Source organism: Anser anser (genome assembly GCF_964211835.1).
Source record: "Anser anser genome assembly, chromosome: 19".
Taxonomy (NCBI): Eukaryota; Metazoa; Chordata; class Aves; order Anseriformes; family Anatidae; genus Anser; species Anser anser.
Window position 1 is genome coordinate 6564955 of NC_139740.1, and position 17522 is coordinate 6582476.

The 17522-nt window shown below is 46.6% G+C and overlaps 1 protein-coding gene and 1 long non-coding RNA gene across 2 annotated transcripts in view; one reads left to right on the forward strand and one right to left on the reverse strand.

The window, feature by feature from the left end:
• Positions 1–17522, forward strand: part of LOC310884208 (uncharacterized protein) — a 61304-nt gene that overhangs the window by 34928 nt on the left and 8854 nt on the right. The window contains exon 2 of the mRNA XM_083805666.1: positions 186–313. The gene's annotated coding sequence lies outside the window, so the exon portion shown is untranslated. The remainder of the gene's footprint in view (positions 1–185; positions 314–17522) is intronic.
• On the reverse strand, positions 13879–15927 carry LOC310884213. Its single transcript, XR_014574081.1, has 2 exons — positions 15425–15927; positions 13879–15230 (listed from the first exon to the last, which is right to left on the reverse strand). It is a non-coding gene; the product is annotated as an uncharacterized lncRNA (long non-coding RNA).

Consider the following 17522-nt stretch of genomic DNA (forward strand, 5'->3'; position numbering starts at 1 on the left):
TCCAGCTGTGGGGCAGTTGTAAAGCAAATCGAGCAACACTGGAACTTTGCCGGTACGTTTCCGAATGCAATTGATAGGTGAAGGGGGGTGCAGCCAGCTGCCAACATTCCTCAGCGGTGACTTTTCACATAACTGCTCCAGTAAAACCTATTTGTTTTTTTTTTGTTGTTTGTTTGTTTTAATAGCGTACAAGACGCAGCAGAGCAAGATTAATTTTTTCTCTTGGCAAACAAAGAAAGAGAGGGCACATGGAAGTCATACAGCCGCAAGCAAGAGCAAGGCTGGGTGCAGAGATGAGCTCCATGAACCGAAGGTGGGCAGTGAGCAGCCCCCAGTGCAGGTGCTCTCAGCCGCTCTGTGCGGTTCTGATACCCGTGTCCTGATGTGATGCTGCTGCGGGATGGGGACAGAGCGCTGTCGGTTCCACCTCTGCTGTCTGGTCTCGGGCTGTGAGCTTTTGGGACTTCCAGCTCAAGGATGAGGTACTGGGGCTGGGGTACGCACATTTGGCTGATGCACTGGTTGGGGCGGGCAGGCTGTCTGTCTGTGAGTCTGTCTGTGCAAAGAGACGGGACAGCTCTCCTGGGAGCTGCGTGTGTAAATCCTGGCAGGTTTGGTGGCTGTAGGGTGAATCTGGAAGTAAGTGGTGCTGGTTTTAAAGAGCACTAAAAAAATAAAGTAGAAAAGTTTGGTGCAATGCATCTAGGGTTTTTCGAGAGGATGGTGGCCTGGACTAAAGCTAACAGTAGGGGAAAAAAGAAACTAGGTGTAAGAAGGTACTGAAGAGAGATGTTAATTCAACCTTGTGCATGAGATTATACCATGGGTCTTAGCCAGGGCCAGCATGCCTGCCAAAGAAAAGAGAGGAATTGTTGTTTTATTTTAATTTAGAGGAAATAACTCTAATTCAATGTTCTGAGCCTGGAACGTGAGTATAACAATAGACAAATCACCAAGTGTTTGAAGTGCTTTTCTAATAGAGTAGTTGTAGCCCTGAACTGGGACTGTAAAAGCAAACTAAATTATCCATAGATGCTCCGAAAGGGCAGCAGTTGTTTTGCAGCACTGTGATTAAACTGAAGCCTGATCGTGTATGTGTGATAGCTGCTTAAAAAATACCCGAAGCTAGCTTTCCAAGAAGCATGCCTTATTCCCAGAGTACAACTTGTAAACACAATTACCTTGTTCAGACCTTCTGGTTTATGGGTCAGGTGACAGAAAGAGGCACAAGGTGCACACAAACATGTCACAGCTTTCTGTCCTGGGCTAAAAGTGGACTGTGGACCGGGAGGAGACATCACTCCCTGGCGTGCAGAGCTCGTGTCAGTGCCAAGCTGAGGCTGCCATGGGCGCCCCTGCACCACACAGGGGTGGTGAGTGTGGAGTAATTGCCTAAAGTAACTAGGAAAATTACACGAGACAGCACAAACTCTGCGCATAACACCTGCTCAACACAGGGTTAAATTCACAGGAATCAATGATGTGGAAAAAGAATGCCCCAATGCAAAAATTTCCCTCTGGCTGCTAGAGGAACAAAAATTAACCAGGGCAGGAGTATTAGTAGGTGCTGCATATACTAATATTTTAGGATTTGACATACTACATGGGCAAACGTAGAAACTCCCAGATGGTACTGTGGGGAGCTTGGTGACACATCAAAGGGATTCAGGCATAGTGAAACTGAGTCTGTTACAAACATCCATGACCTTACACCCCTCTAAAATCACTCATGTTCGGAAATATCTGTTGCCAGCAGCAGCACTTATGGGGATTGACGGGGTGGTAACATAATCAGAACAAAGAGGCATTATTAAAAGGACTCATTCACCTTATAGTTCACCAGTATGGCTGGTAAAGAAACCAAACAGGCAATGGCGTTTTACGGGGGATTACAGACAGTTAACTGCTAACACCACACCGTTGCCTTCTGCAGTTCCAAACATGGCAGAGATAGTGAAAGCCTTCTGTGCGTCTACCGCTACAATCACCCCAAAGGTTTGTTATAAACCAGAAGAACATCCTACAGGATTTTACACTGGACAACCTGTGCTAGTGAAAATGCCTCACATTGGAACAGTAGCAATGGTACTAACTAGTCCCAAATATCCCTACGCATGGGAAGTCAAAGATTGTTATTTCACCCTCTTTCTAACCCTGCAGGCTGAATAAAACCGAGCATATTTTATTTCCTTTTTTAATTTCCTTTGGTTAGCGTGGTTACGTGGACGTTCTCTGAAATTCTCTGAAACAATCTTGGCACAAGTTATGGGATGCAACTGGGTTATTTGGAACAGGATTAGGTATACTAAATAACATTGATGCTGATGTCCTAATGAGTAGAATAACTGCTACTACGGATGACGTAAGGAAATTGGAAAGACCGATAAAATCATTCTTATTGGCCTTAGGAGCAAGTCAATGGCTTCTATCAGACATTTTACCCTATGGGGAACAAACTGAAGAAAATGATCATCAATTAATTTTAAATGCATGAGAACCTATGGTGATTCTATAGTCATAGATAATACTACTGAAGATACCAGTAATCACTCTAATGTTTGTTTGTAATTTTACCAAAATTCGAGGATGTGATTTAGTTGCTCAGCTTCTGTCACCTCTTATCAACTTATTACATCCATGGCTTCATGATCTGCCGCCTACTCCTATTGGAATGAACCTTACCTTGGTGAAGAAATTACTGTGACATGAAGACTTGAAGCGGCTGATGAAACAAGTTCGAGAAAATGGACAAAAGACTCTGCTGTCCATCATGGTGTAGAAGAAATACATCGAGTGATGGAAAGAGTAAAGAAAGATGATAAACACTGTTGGTGGGATAGTTTGTTTGGATGGTAGCTAACTGCCACAGGAATCTTCAGCAAGGTGCTTCACCCTGTTGTTTTGTTAATACTCACTCTATTGTACTTTATGCTAACAATTATTTTTTATGTTAAAATCTGGATTATAATGAAACGTTCAGTATCCCTACACAATATACATAGACTCGATAATCCTCATCCCGAGAATGTATAATGAATCCGTGGTTCCATACACACCCTAACGTGACAGTGAGGGACCAGGAAAGGTCCTTGCATGTGCCAAAAGCTATTGTCAGGTCAGGGGTTATGGCTCTGTGGAGCTACACAGGCAGAGAGGGGAAGGAGTGGGGTCAAACACCCTGTAGGTCTCTGGCCTGTTGTAACCTTATAATGCACTGGTCGGTAACTAAAATGAATGTTTATAGTTTTTGCCCCTCCCTTCCCCCCCAAAACCAAATTGAGATAGAAAGAAAGAAATGGGTATTATCCACATCCCTAAACCTGTGCTCATAGGCTTTGAAGTCTTCCTCCCCTCGTTCTCCTGATGCCAGCAGCAGCACCTTTTACTATAAAGGGCTCGTTTTATTGGCAAGTCACATTGCATCTTATCATCATTAAGCAAGAAGTAAAGATCAAAACAAAAACCATAATCAAACAAACCTGCTAGTGAAATAAGAGAACAGACAGGTCTGAAAGCTCTCCTTATCAGCAGTGGGGCTTTCCCCCCTAACAGCTCCTGATAAGGAAAGAAATGGGCAGCTGCAGCAGGATGCAGCAAACAGGGCAGAAACGTGCTGTATTGGCATGGGGATGATGCTCTGGCACAGTTGCTAGCCCCCAAATCTTGCTCTTTCCAGTGAGGTAAGCCATCTGAACAGTAATAGCTGAATTGCTGTTCTCCACAGAAAGGTGCATGGTGAAGCTTTGAAGTGCTGGAAGTGGTGCTTTCTAAGCAGCTATAAAGCGGAGCAGTTCAGTGGTTTTGCTTGAATCTGCTTCCTGACAATGGAGGGATGTCCATGAAAGCAAAAAGAGCAGTTCCCTGGGGGAAAAACAACAGGGGAGAGAGATGCACAGATTTTGTCTTGTTTCCTAAACACCTGGAGTCCCTAGGGGAAGGATGCCCGCAGCTCTCCCCCTTAGGTGCCCGCTGGTGGGTGCAGGCACCTCTCCTGCTGTGCATGAGGCTCCGCGAGCACCAGTGCGTTGGAGCAGCAGCTGCCTGGGGGCAAAGCAGAGCTCTTGCCTTCGTGCCGTGATGCCAAAGGGAAATGAGGGAAGTGGGTTGATGTGGCACACAGAAACCAGAAGGCCGGTACGATCATTAACAAGAAGGTTGTGTTGGCCATGTGTCAGGAACTTAAAACCCAGAGTTCTCTTCGTAGTTAAAGGAGACGCGAGGAGGACCATCAGGGAATGGCGCCTTGTTTATTTACTTAGACATGAGTTTCCTTGCTGTGCCGTTGAGCTGCTTGCAGACACTTGGCTGTGGTTTTCTGGCGCTGCATTTGAAAGCTCTGAAACCTCTTATCTGGAAGTAGCAGTTGGTGCCTGTAGCCACCACAGAGAGCTTTGTCCCACGGAAAGGAAGACCTTGTCGGTGGCGTTTTATCAACCAGGCTTGATGCTACAAATCCTTCCTCAGAGGTTGCCTTTATTTCTCTTTTCAGTTTTGATTTCATTGTTGTTACAGGTGTGCTTCAAAGGGGCAAGCCTGAATTTCAGTAATCACCCAACAATATCCTTAGTCCTATAGCCAGGCAGACGAGATTGGAGCAGTGTCTGTGCCCTGCTCCAGGGACCCTAATATTCCTTCCTTCTTCATTTTCTTTTTAGTCTGTGAAAAGCTGTGCTTTTTGGTGCATGTAAAAATCTGTACTGAAGGAAAAGTAACCCATGCATTTTGGCTGATGGTCTCAGTAATTTGATTTCTCAGGAGACGAGATTTCCTGATGTCCTACTGTAGAAAGATAGGTAGTAGCTTAGCCCTAGTAGCTACAATTAATGGAACCTTAGGCCATGGGAACTTACTTTTAACCTTTTGGTTTTAAGCAGAGAAACTGTAACCCAGCCCCAGTTGAAACTAGAATACAAGGGAGTAGGAACAAAACTTTTACTTAAAAGTTTCCTAATCCTGAGATAAGAGGAAAAGACAAGTCACATATGCAAAGAATTGCCTGGAGACAGAAGGAGACCAGCCAGGAGAAGATGAAGCCCCAGGCCCAGAAATGCAGCTGGACAACATAGACGGTGTGCACCAGGGATGTGGAGGAGGGAGGACTGTAAACTGGAAGGCTATCGGAAAATCAGGGTTGCTCCTTGGAGGCACCTAGCTTGAGCTGTAGCTGTAACTTAACTCTGTAGAAGACTTTTTGCTGGCTTATTAACATTGAGGAAACCTAGACTCAAACCCTCTTATGGTGATTGGCTTGCATAATTTCCATAACACCTACTTAGCAATGGAAAAAAATGAAGAGTTAGGGTCACCATTTTGTTTTTTTCAGGGAGAAATCAAAGTAATCATGAACCAAACCCTGGATTTTAATTGCAGTTTCTTTTCTGTAGTCCTTGGTCTCTACAGTTAAAGGGAAATTTTAATAGCTAGTTTTGATATTAAGCAGTAATAATTGTGCTAAATTCTTTCAGTTTCCTTTTACAGAACACTTTGGATTTTGTTTTAATTTATTGACTGGCTGTGGCCAAACTTTTTTATCTATAATGTTGGCTGTGAGTGTGCTTATAACACTTGAAACATCTTAGATCTGAGCTCCCTTTCTTTTCTGATATCTGAGATGCTTTTGGATATTACTTGTGCTATGTGTCTTTGATCAAAACCTCCCTTGGTGTTTGGTGCACGGTGTCTGTCTTGAAAACCCAACAAACTGTGTCTAGGTTAAAGGTTCACAGTTGCAGATGTGGTTCCTGTTTGGCACCATCTGGGAACTTGGTGCTCTTCTAGAAAACAATCTGCCTTTTGGAGGAAGCTCAGCTGTGCATGTGACAGGGCCTTTAGACACTGATGTAAACTCTGGAGTTGACAGCATTCATTTCTTCCAACAGATGAGGTCACACTTCATCTGGGAATTTTCCAAATGCTGCTCTAAGCCAGTACAGACAAGGTTCAGCTCTGGAGAGCTGCTTTTTTCAGACTTTTTCTCTCCCCAGATATGACAACATCACTGTTTCAACCCGATTCAGCCAATGTCTGCAGCTCTACACAGACTGACAGTGAAATAAAGCAGAAACACAAGCAGTGTGAGAGCATGGTGTATGTGGTGTATAGGTAGGGCCACTTTTATGCAGGCTTCAAAATAATTCTCCCATCACTTCCCTTAAACAAAATGCCAGTTGTAACAGAAACTGCCTGATGCTAGGGAAGGCAAAAATTACAGTTGCGTCATTCTGCAGTGGATCTGAATGCTATAGAAGGTACGATCAGGTCTGTGGAAAATGTGAACATTTCCCAGGCTGCCACCAGCCACTGCAGTTTCCCTAGGGCTTTTGGTAGAGGGGACCTTTTGCAGGTGGGTGACGGTGATTTGGCTGCTTCTCTGCATGGCTCTGTGTGTGCTGGCCTTGGTGCGAGCTCCTGGCAGTGGTGGATGCTCAGCATGCCATGAAATGGCCCAGCCTGGCAAGCAAACACTGGCTTGGTCCTCGCTCCCTCATGATGTTCAAGGTTGCTTTGATTTGTGCCTTTTATCAGCTTTCAGATATTAGGTAATTTTGCTGTAGAAAGTTCAACAGTACTAAGATGAAGCAGGACACAGAGGGAAAGGTGGGGAATCTGTGTTTCCAGAGGAGGCTCAGCAGCTGGCTACAGTGGTGGTGTACTCATCACACGCTCCAGAAAGAGCCCCCTCAGCCATCTGGCTCTTGTGCAGCACCCACTCTGCCCTGCTGACTCCTCCAGCTCCCTGCAGTGTCCTGGAGCAGGAGGCATTGCACCATTTCTGGCTTTGTTCACAGCACTTTGGTACAAAAATCACAAATCCGGTGAAAACCCCGTGTCCTGTCAGGGGGGTCCTGGTGAACAGCAGGTTGGCCATGAGGCAGCAATGTATCCTCGTGGCCAAGTGGGCCGATGGCATCCTGGGGCGCATTTAAAAGAGCGTGGCCAGCAGGCTGATGGAGGTGATCCTTCCCCTCTGCTCTGCCTTGGTGAGGCTACCTCTGGAATACTGTGTCCAGCTGTGGGCTCCTCAGTTAAAAAAGGATCTTCTAGAGAGAGTCCAAAGGAGGGCCGCAAAGATGTTTAAGGGCCTGCAGCATCTCTAGCATGAGGAGGGGCTGAGAGACCTGGGTCTGATCAGCATGGGGAAGACTGAGATGTGTGATCTGATCAATGTTTATAAAGATCTAAAGTGCAGGAGGCAAATGGATGGGGCCAGGCTCTTTTCAATGTCATGCAGTGATAGGACAAGGGGCAATGGCCAAAAACTGGAACACAGGAAGTTCCACACAAACACGCATAAGAAATTCATTACCGTGAGGGTCACAGAGCGCTGACACAGGCTCCCAGAAAGGTGGTGAATTCTCCTTCTCTGTAGATATTCAGGATCTGCCTGGATGCTTTCCTGCTCAACCTACTGTAGGGAACCTGCTTTTAGCAGGAGGGTTGGACTTGATGATCTCCAGAGGTCCCTTCTAACCCCTACGATTCTGTGATCCTGTGCTTGGCTGGTGTGCAGCTTTCTGGCATTGCCGCCAGCCCTGGCTAGCTGGGAGCTAGTGAGGCTGCAACTCTGTTACTGACCATAGCCTTGACATCAGGGAAGTCAAGGATCAAAATTACTGCTGTAATCTCTCTGTGAGGCTTCCCCGTCCACGGAATTAAAAGGAAATCTCTCCTCCCTTTTGCCCTTGTTCCATCTTCTCTACTTCAAGGGCAGCACCTTTGGGGTAGAGCTTGCCTCACGGGGTGTTTGACCAAGGGGCTCTCATTTTCTGCCAAGCCCTCCAAGCACTGATGTTGCATAAACACTGAATGATATTGCAGGTGTGAGATGCTGAATTGGAGAGTGAATTGGTGATATATAAACCTCAGGGAACTGCATTCGGTGAATTCTTACTCAGTTGTCCACCTGGTGAAGAATCAACCGTGATATTTCTTTCTCAAAGCAGTGGACTCCTGTGAGGGATGAATTCTGGCCTTTTAAGAAAATTTTAAATATACATGGAGACTTTAAAACCTAACAGCTGTTTGAACCTCATGATGTGGTTCTTATGCTGACCTACAAAAGCTCTTTCTGCTAGCAGTATTTTGAGTAGTTGCATTGGTTTCTGTTGCAGTAAGTCACCACTGCCAAGAGATATTTGTGGCTGCTGTTTTTCATTGTAATATCTCTTACACTTCTCCTGAACAAAATTTATTGTGTACGCTAAATTTTGTAAGGCAGTGTCACCAGAAAAAGCTTTTTTTTTTCCTTGTGTTCACAGCAGATATGTCGAAGCCTGGATGGGTGAATTACTTTAGCAATAACAATCACTTTTATGATACTACGTAGATTGTCATAAACAATTATGGTTCTCGTTTTATATTTCAGCCGTAAATGATTTCGTGAGCTATTTTCCTGACGTGTCAGGTTAGCAGGCCAGCCTATTGCACATATGAAAGAGGAAGTTTTGTCAGAAAGTAAGATTTGGAAAGCAAAACCTGTGGCAAAACACACTGGGATCAATGACGTAATGATACAGTGACTGTCAATGGACAGGTCTGGGATAGATCCCTGGTCTTTATTATTACCCTCCCAGCTTCCCAGAACATAGAATCATAGAATCATTCAGGTTGGAAAACACCTCTAAGATCATCTAGTCAAACCTTTAACCTAATAATGAAATAAGATATGTAAACAAACATCACATGAAAAAAGATATGTTAAAAAAGCAGATAGAAAGTTCTCTTATGGAACAAAGAACAGAAGCCCTAAACACTACTTGTAGTCATGCCTTAGAGAAAGTCTAGCTTTCTCTGTATTCATAGTATTTTATTTTCATCTCCTGTCCACTTCTGACATTGAGTTCCTGGGTAAGGTTCTGGCCAAGGTTAATGGGGTCAGGGTGGATCAAAGAAAGCAGAAAGTTGCTTGGCCATAGGAGAAGGTTCAAGGTGGAGGATTTCTGGAAGTCAAAATAAAGCCTGATTCAATAGTAGAGTTTCTAGTATCACTGCTGTATACATAAGGACCCTAATGGTGGTGACAGCAGTAAAGCAGAATACAAATGTCTGTCCCTCACCCATTGGCTTGGTTGCCTGCATGTTGGTTGGACTTTGAGGACAGAACTGTGGCAGGGATTGAAAATTTTGCCTTAAGTGGAAATTGGTGCATATGCAGGAGTAGGCTGATGTTCAGCTCTTACTTTGTACTCCATGGTTTTATATATGTTTTAGCAGATTAATGTCACGTTACAACCTTATTTGCAGAAGATCTTGCATTGCTAACATAAGATAAGGCATGGCAGCCCACAGAAAACCATTCATTTCTAAAGCATCTTTCTGCGTAAATAAAAGGAGGAGAATTTCATTACTGAGGACAGACATTAAAATATTTTTCCTGTTTATCAGGTACTGAATTTATAGTTAAAGGTTGCAGTGCTAGCTACATCTGTAAGAGGCTGAGTGGCAGGATGGACATTATGAGAATAAACAGTTCTCAGAGCAGTTCTTGGATACTGAAGTTCTTTGCCTGTTCCTGGAATTATAGTATAGGCAATGTATGTTTTCCCTAGATTCTGTTCTGTGCTTGTAGAAGGTATTATCAATGGTTTGTCCTTCACAGAATCACAGAATGGCCAAGTTTGGAAGGGACCTCGGAAGATCATCTAGTCCAACCCTCCTCCCCCCCCCCCCACCCTGAGCAGGATCACCTAGAGCACCTTGCACAGGATGGCGTCCAGGTGGGTTTTGAATATCTCCAGGGAAGGAGACTCCACAACCTCTCTGGGCAACCTGTTCCAGTGCTTTGTCACCCTCATGGTAAAGAAATGCCTTGTCATATTCAGCTGGAACCTCCTGTGCTTCAGTTTTTGCCCGTTGCCTCTCATCCTCTCACTGGGCACAACTGAAAAGAGACCGGCTCCATCCTCTTGACATCCTCCCCTCAGATATTTACACACATTGATGAGGTCTCTCGTCAGTCTTTTCTTTTCCAGTCTTCTCTTTTTTCTTTAACTTCAAAAGTAACTTATTTTCTGTGAGAAAAAAAATAATAATGATGTGGGGCAAAAGAAAAGTAAATTTTTGAGTCAGTTTCTCAGAATATTGATATATTTTGGACTGACAGCATGCACTGGAACTTGAGTCATAAACTATTTGAACTAGCTGGTTTCACAGGAAGAGTTTGGTCCTGCCAGCACTTCCCCACACCACTCAGTCATCCAGAAGAACAGAACAATCGACCGCTGTATTGCTTGGCTGTAACTTGCTCCCTTGTGCTGCTATTTGCAGCTGTCACACTTAGGAGCTGGCAAAAATGGGAGGTTTGGAAATAACCATGATGTTTATGTTAAAAATAAAAAATAAAAAATAAAGTCTTGTCCAGCAAGGAAAAGGGTTTGTTCACCCTGAGTGCCTCTCAGTAGAGATGCTCAGGACTGCTTGTTGGAGCAGCAGAAGGAATGAGCTCCGAAGTGCTCTCTGCACTGCACTGGCCAGTGCACACTTCCAGGGAGAGTCCGTGAGGTTGTATCTGAGACAGGCACCAGGGTGCAACAGTGCACATGGCTGAAAACTCATTCTTGGTGGGAAATGTAAGGGGATTCATCTCAGATGTAGGGGGTGGCAGTGTGCTTTTCCTGCCCTTGTTTTTTCTGTCACTTGAGACCACTTGCAACCAGGAAACAGGATCAGACGGTGATGTAGCAGAGAAAAGGGGTCAGGGCAGGATTCACGGGGGCCATAAGGGCCCTCGTCTCCTAATGGAGGAGCTGTATGCTGCAGTACGTGGGACCGAGGCCATGTGTGTCAAAAGCAGCAGCTCGGACTTGGGCCAGCTCTACTTGTTTGCGTTGGGTTTGTGTGACAACGGCTTGGTAGCAGGGGCGGCCTCTGTAAGCAGAGCCCAGCAGCTGCCCTGTGTCAGATCAGAGCCAGCTGATCAGAGCTCCAGACAGCTCCAAAAGGGACCCGCTGCTGGCCAGGGCCAAGCCAGTGAGCAGTGTTAGCTCTGTGAGAGCAGATTTACGGAAGGGGGACAAAACCTGCTGCATAGCAGCTGGGAGAGGAGCGAGAAGCAGCCCTGCAGCCCCCAGGGTCAGTGCAGCAGGAGGGCAGGAGGTGCTCCAGGCTCACAGCAGCAGTTCCCCTGCGGCCTGTGGAGAGGCCCCTGGTGGAGCAGGCTGTCCCCCTGCAGCCCACGGGTCCCACACGGAGCAGATCTCCACGCTGCAGCCCGTGGAGGAGCCCCCGGTGGAGCAGGTGGATGTGGCCTGGAGGAGGCTGCGGCCCATGGAGAGCTCCTGCAGGAGGAGGCCCCGGGCCGGAGCTGCAGCCCGTGCAGAGGAGCCCACGCAGGAGCAGGGGGTCTGGGGGGAGCTGCCGCCCGTGGGGAACCCGTGCTGGAGCAGTTTGCTCCTGGGGAATGGACCCTGTGGTATGGAGCCATACGGCCCATATGGGAGCAGTTCTTGAAGAGCTGCTGCCTGTGGGCAGCCCCCGCAGGATCAGTTTGGGAAGGACGGCATCCCGTGGGAGGGACCCCACGTGGAGCAGGGGCAGAGGGAGGATGAAGGAGCGGCAGTGAGAAAACATTATGGACTGACCGCAGCCCCCATTCCCCGTTCCCCTGTGCCATTCAGCGTGAGGAGGGAGAAGAGAGTGGACCAGGCAAAGGTGTAGTTTTTGTTTGCTTTTAGATTCTTGCTGCGCTTATCTGTTAGTAATAAGCATAGGGAGATTAATGTAACTTATTGCTGTGTCTGTTTTGCCCATGACGATAATTGTTGAGTGATATTCCTGTCCTTATCTCAAAGGCTCCCCCGAGCCCTCCCCCGCTGGGGAGGGAGAGTGAGAGTGCAATCAGGTGGAGTTCAGGTCCCCAGCAGGGTAAAACCTCCACACCACTCCCACTGGTGGCGATGAGCCAGGGTTGTCCTGTCCCTTGCAGACGTTTCAAAGTACAACTGGTGCCATACAGTCACTGAGAACCTCACACACAGGTTTGCTTTTAGTTTCTCTATCAACTGAATTGACATCGACAGTTGCCCTGACAGAGGCATGTTTTTCTTCCATAGAGGCACGCTGTTTTCCAGTGGTAAGTTCCAGGTTGTCTCAGGTGGCAGGGAGAGGTGCAACAGGTGAGGGGTTGTTTGAGGTGGACTGAGCAGCCCAAACCTGAAAGCAGCAGCCTGTGAGTGCTAGAAACCTCTTCTGCCAGAGGTCCTGAGGGAGCTCCAACCACCCCCATAGTGCTTGTATGCCTGGTCCCACCCCAAAGCACTCGTGCTTGAATCCGGAGCCTGTCCTGTGGGGCTGTGCCCTGACCAGGGGCTGGGCAGAGAAGGTGCTCAGCCCCATGGCCAGGGGCCAGGAACAGGTTGTGCTGGCTGTCCAGGCTGTGGCAGGAGCACTGGGATTTAGAGCACAGGTCGCCTCCTGCTGCTCCCAGGCTTGGTTGATCTCACTTTCTCTGAAATGTTTTTGACACAAAGTGGTTCTGAGAAAGTAGAGAACGACAAGCTCTTCTGTGTATCCTGAGCTTAGAAAGAGCAAAACTGTGATGATTTGATTGTTCATTGTGAAAATTGACTTGAAAGGCAACCAAAACCACTTCCTCTTCTTGTCCAAGCCTGCTTATAGGGATGTTTGGGCAAAGGCACAAGAGCGACCCTCCCTGCAGCCACTTGCTCCAGTCTCAAGCCATGGGGATCAGAAGACTTCTCAGGAGGAGGCAGGGGGGGATTGGTCTCTCTCTGGCTGTACCCTGGCTTTGAGATGAGGAGGCTCCACGGACCGAGGTGTCCTGAGAGGTGCTGCGTACCATTTAATACAGTGCAACTCTTTTGTCTCAGCCACCTATGTTGGCCCAGCAGTGGGCTTTGGCTGTCAATTCCCATATCGGCTCCATGGGGTTCTCCTCGCGTACTGTCATGTGTCACACCTTTTACTTGACTTTTACTGGGTTCCTGAGACAAGAACTGATTTGCCTCAGGCAAGATCCCAGCCTCCAGGACAAGCTATATGACAGCAAGCTGATATTTGGTATGTGTGAAAGCTCTTAGTACTGGCTGTCCTACCTGATTAAATTATAGTATGTGGTAGTATATTATAGCATATAATTGTATCCCGTCGCACTCCTATGTAGCTCTGCTGAACTCTGCACTCCCTTTTCATTTCCAGAAGCCACACTGAGCTCTGTCGTGCAGGCTGGAGTGGGTAGCATCCCTCCTAGAGACTGTCACAGCACCTAATTTGGTGGAGCTGCTTCTGGCTAACAGCAGAGCAGTAGCACAGCTACCAGGGAGCCAGAGGCTCAGGTGAAAGAAAGTCTTTAACGTGTGGGACTGTGACATGTAACTGGTATTGCATGTTTTTCTCAAAGAAACATGTTTTTAGGAGGAAAAGGTAAAGCCTTGAGGAAATGACATAAGAAAGACCTACAAAAGAGGTAATGCAGCTGAGCTTGACCTGGCTTACTATAACAATATTGACTTACTGGAACAACTCCCTGCTAGCTCGTTATCACTTATCATTTCTACAGAGCCGTTGGCTCAACCTACTGCCTTTTTTTCTGTGCTACAGATAGCACGAGCTGCCCAGAGGTGCAAGAAAGTCTGTCCTTTTCTATTTGCCTACTAGTGTTTTCTGACTACTTCAGTGCACTCATGGTGTGGGAACCAAATGTTGAATATAGGCAGTAATTCCCAACATAGTTTCTCAGGCCACTGCAAGACCCTGAGTTCTGTCTGGAAAATTAACTTAGATTTGTTACTACTATTTTTTCTGGCTCCCTCTTACTGAGTCAGGAGCTACCCGTGCTGAGGGATGTACCAGCTTGGGGTTCCCAGACAACCTGATGGAAGGCACAACACCTTTCCTCCCTAGCTGTCATTCACATTTGCTTGTTTCTTTTCTAATTTGTGGAGTATTAGTTATTTTGTTGATTTATTCTCACATTTGCATTTAAAGAAATCTCTTGTTTTACGTTTAGTTCTCAAAATATTTATTCTAATGTTATGGATAAAGCTTCTTCTTGGGTCTTTATTGGGATTACAAGATTTAAATACAGTGGATGGATAGTCATTGAGGACAAGTATTTCATTCTCTTTATACTTTTCTTCTGTCTATGATAACTTCTCAGGAGGCTGAGTTAAAACCCAAATAGAAATTTGTTTGGAGCCTAGAAGGGTGGAAGAATCCTTTTCTCTCCTTTCCCAGAGTTTATTGTGGAGGAGGATGTCATATTTCTGCTTATTCCTCTTTGGAATAAGCTTTTGCAGAAGAAGCATAGGCATTATACTGGATTCACTGTCTTTCCACTTTTCCAATATGCAGCAAATTTATGTGCTGGAGTTATTCAAAAGTACATGCTTGTCATGTCAGAACTAGAAAGGCTTTACAGGAAATCTGACTCCAGTCTGTGCAGGCAAAGAATGTAACAGGTAAGGTATGGGTGCATGTCTGGCACAGGAAAGCAAAAAAAAACAAAACAAAACAAAAAAACATAGATGAGAGGAATTCCAAAAAAATCTGGGCAAGGTAATTGTCCTGAACTCTGAGAGCAGGCAGCAGAAAAGGAAAATAGAAAGGAAACCTTGCAGCTACAGTGATAATGCACCTCAGGGATTGGTCTTGTGTTGTGTTGGTGCTGAGCCCCAGCCCACGGGGACCTTTCTCTGCTTTTCCGTGAGCCTAATAACTGGAGAATGTGCTCCCAGCCCAGCTGCAGTCTGCAAGCAGCCAGCTCAGGGATACACCTGCCTGTCCGCTGTCCTCAGCCTCCTCTTCCTTGGCAATAGGGCACTCTCTGCTGATCCTACACAGATGTCTTCCACAACACAGACAAGAAGACAGGCAACAAATGTCTGCGTCTAGCTTTAATGTGTGTTAATTTGGCAGTCTGGACTATTTGTGCATGGGACAAACATTTGTTTTGAATCTAAGCTCGCCCCTTAACAGACTGCGCTGAGAGCCAGGGTGGCAGGCTGCATTTAAGAAAATGTAGTCCTACTGGGAGAGTGTCTGCATCATCTGGTGTTCCGGTACTGGGAGCTGATGCATGCACCTCTTCGCTCCCTGATACTGCTCAAAACCCGCCTGGGTGCCATCCTGCACAAGGTGCTCTAGGTGATCCTTCTCGGCTGGGGGTTGGACTGGGTGATCTTCAGAGGTCCCTGCCAACCTCGGCCGTTCTGGGATTCTCTGACATACTGAGGGCAGCATTTAAAGAAGTCTTCCACAAGCCCTATTAGTGGCTGCAGAGAAGATAAACACACCACATAGTATGTGAAATACTGCAGAACAGATGCTTGAAGATTTTATTCCATGGTCAGAGCTAACACATAATATTTTCTCTATTAAACAGCAAATATAAAAGTGGTCAGCTACAAATGAATACCTGTGGCGTTAACCTCAAACTGCTTTGCCAAGGCCAGTGAGCCTGTTTTACCTGAGTTGTGGTGATTCCAGGAAATGGAGAGGTTACTTTGCTGTCCCGAGGGCTGTGCAGACTTTCTGCCTGTTACATGGTAGGAGAGCCAGGTGCAGGTCTCAGACCCTCTCAGTTCACATCCCTGCTGCAGTACGCAGAGAGGCAGCCTTCGTGCCCAGCTCCTGTGCGGGGGGCACATCCTGGGAGTGGGTTTTGGCAGGGGAGGCTGCAGTGCTTTCCACGCTGTCCAGCTGCAGCATCCTATGTAGCAGCGTGGACGTACCTTGCTGACATTGCGCCAGCCGTCCTGCCTATAGCAAGAAGTGAAAGTGAAAATGGAATTGCCCTTAAAAGGAGGGAAAAGCCACCGGTCTGCCTTTGTCTCGGGGATCCACGCTCTTGGAATCGGAGCTCGATGTCCTGGGTGAAGGAGAAGCTGCTCAGGAACCACAGCTTCCAGCTGCGGGGCTCGCTGCAGAGGAAGAGGCACTTGAAGGCTTCCTTGGTGACAAATCACTTTTGAGGTACTTGTACTGTGCTTTTCTTTAGGAGATCCTGTCTATAGTCTATAGCCGGTCTTTTTTCTTTCAAATACTTAGCGGTTCCTCTTTTTAAGGAGACATTTAGAAAGGGCCACTAAAAGCGTGACTGTGGTGGAAGGGAAACATTCAGTGTTTTCTCTGTAGGGAAAAACGTGCGTTACTCTGTGTATGCGACTGTGCCAAACAAATAGCACCACGCTTTGCAGCCCCGCCTGTCAGCTTTTGAGCAGCTCTGCACTGCTGTCCCATTGTTGATATGAGTGCAAAAACATAACAGCTTCATTAATTAGTGCAATTTAATGTAGGTGGGAGTGACTGCAGAAATTACAGAATAAATCTATTATTGTACTTTCTTCTCCTATAACCCCCGAATAATTTTTCTGACATCCAGTTAACCATTATTTATTTTCTCATAACTTCTTTGCATGTTTTTCTGACATCCCCTTACCAAAGTTGTCATCCTACTAAACTTGCACGTAAAGGATAATTTGCCAGGAGGGTGCAGTAGAAATCTTTGCAGCTCTCTCCCTTTCCGTTGAGAAGCTGTCACCCACGCTGCAGCTGATGGTGGTGTGTTTCCCTGGGGCTGCTGCTGCACCCCAAAATGGACCTGTGGGGATCCAGACCCCGAAGGCTCTGGGTTCAGAGCTAAACAAAACAGAGAACCAAAACAGAAAGGGTCGGGCAGTAAGGATATTGGTTTCAAAATAAAAGAAATGAAACTAGGGAAACAGTTCATACTACTTGCCTTAATGTGCTGCAAACAGTGCAAAATCTCAGCAGTGTTTTCCACTGGCTGTGGTGGAAGAATTTTTTAATTTTGGTTTCTGAAGAAGTTTTCTCAGCTCAAGGACCGTGTCCTGCTGATTGCTTGCTGGAACTGCTGGTAACAAACTGCACTTGTAGGTACTTGCTCTGGAAATAGCTGTTTTTGCCTCTTCCTCTGATTTTGCTTATGTTTTTTCTTTATTGCAAAGGCTTGTTGAGAGTGTCAGTCAGCAGATCAACAAAGTGAAACGGGTACTGTAAGCAATACTGGAGTTATGTAAAGTCCACTCCTTTTCCCGGAAAGAACTTAGAGTGTAAAAAAATCCGTAGTCACTTGTGAAGTTCTTTGATTGTTGTTTTTGTTGCTTCCTTCTGACCATTTGCTTCAAACTGAAACCTAATTAAGTCCTTTACACAGGCTACTTAGGGTAACACATAAACCTTTTCTGAAAATATACTGTGTTATTCCACCAAGACCGTTCTGCCTGACTGTAAGAGCCATACACTAAAGTGCTCAGAAAGCTGCAAAGATGTGTGGCTGGGTGGAGGAGCGAGGAGGGACAGGGAAATGCCGTGTTTGCAGCTGGGGGAGAATGGGGGCTCCCGCGGGCTGGTGACTGTGTGTCAGGATCAACCGGAGGGGGAAGTGCTCCAGAAGCCCAGGGCAGCAGCCCTGCTCCCTCCTGCCCTTCAGGGGGCTATGGGGACCCCCCACAGCCCTGCGCTCATCACCCTGGGGTTCCTGCAGAAGGGGCAGCCCCGCCTGAGCCTGGCTGGAGGGGGAGGACGGGGAGCGTGAGGGCACA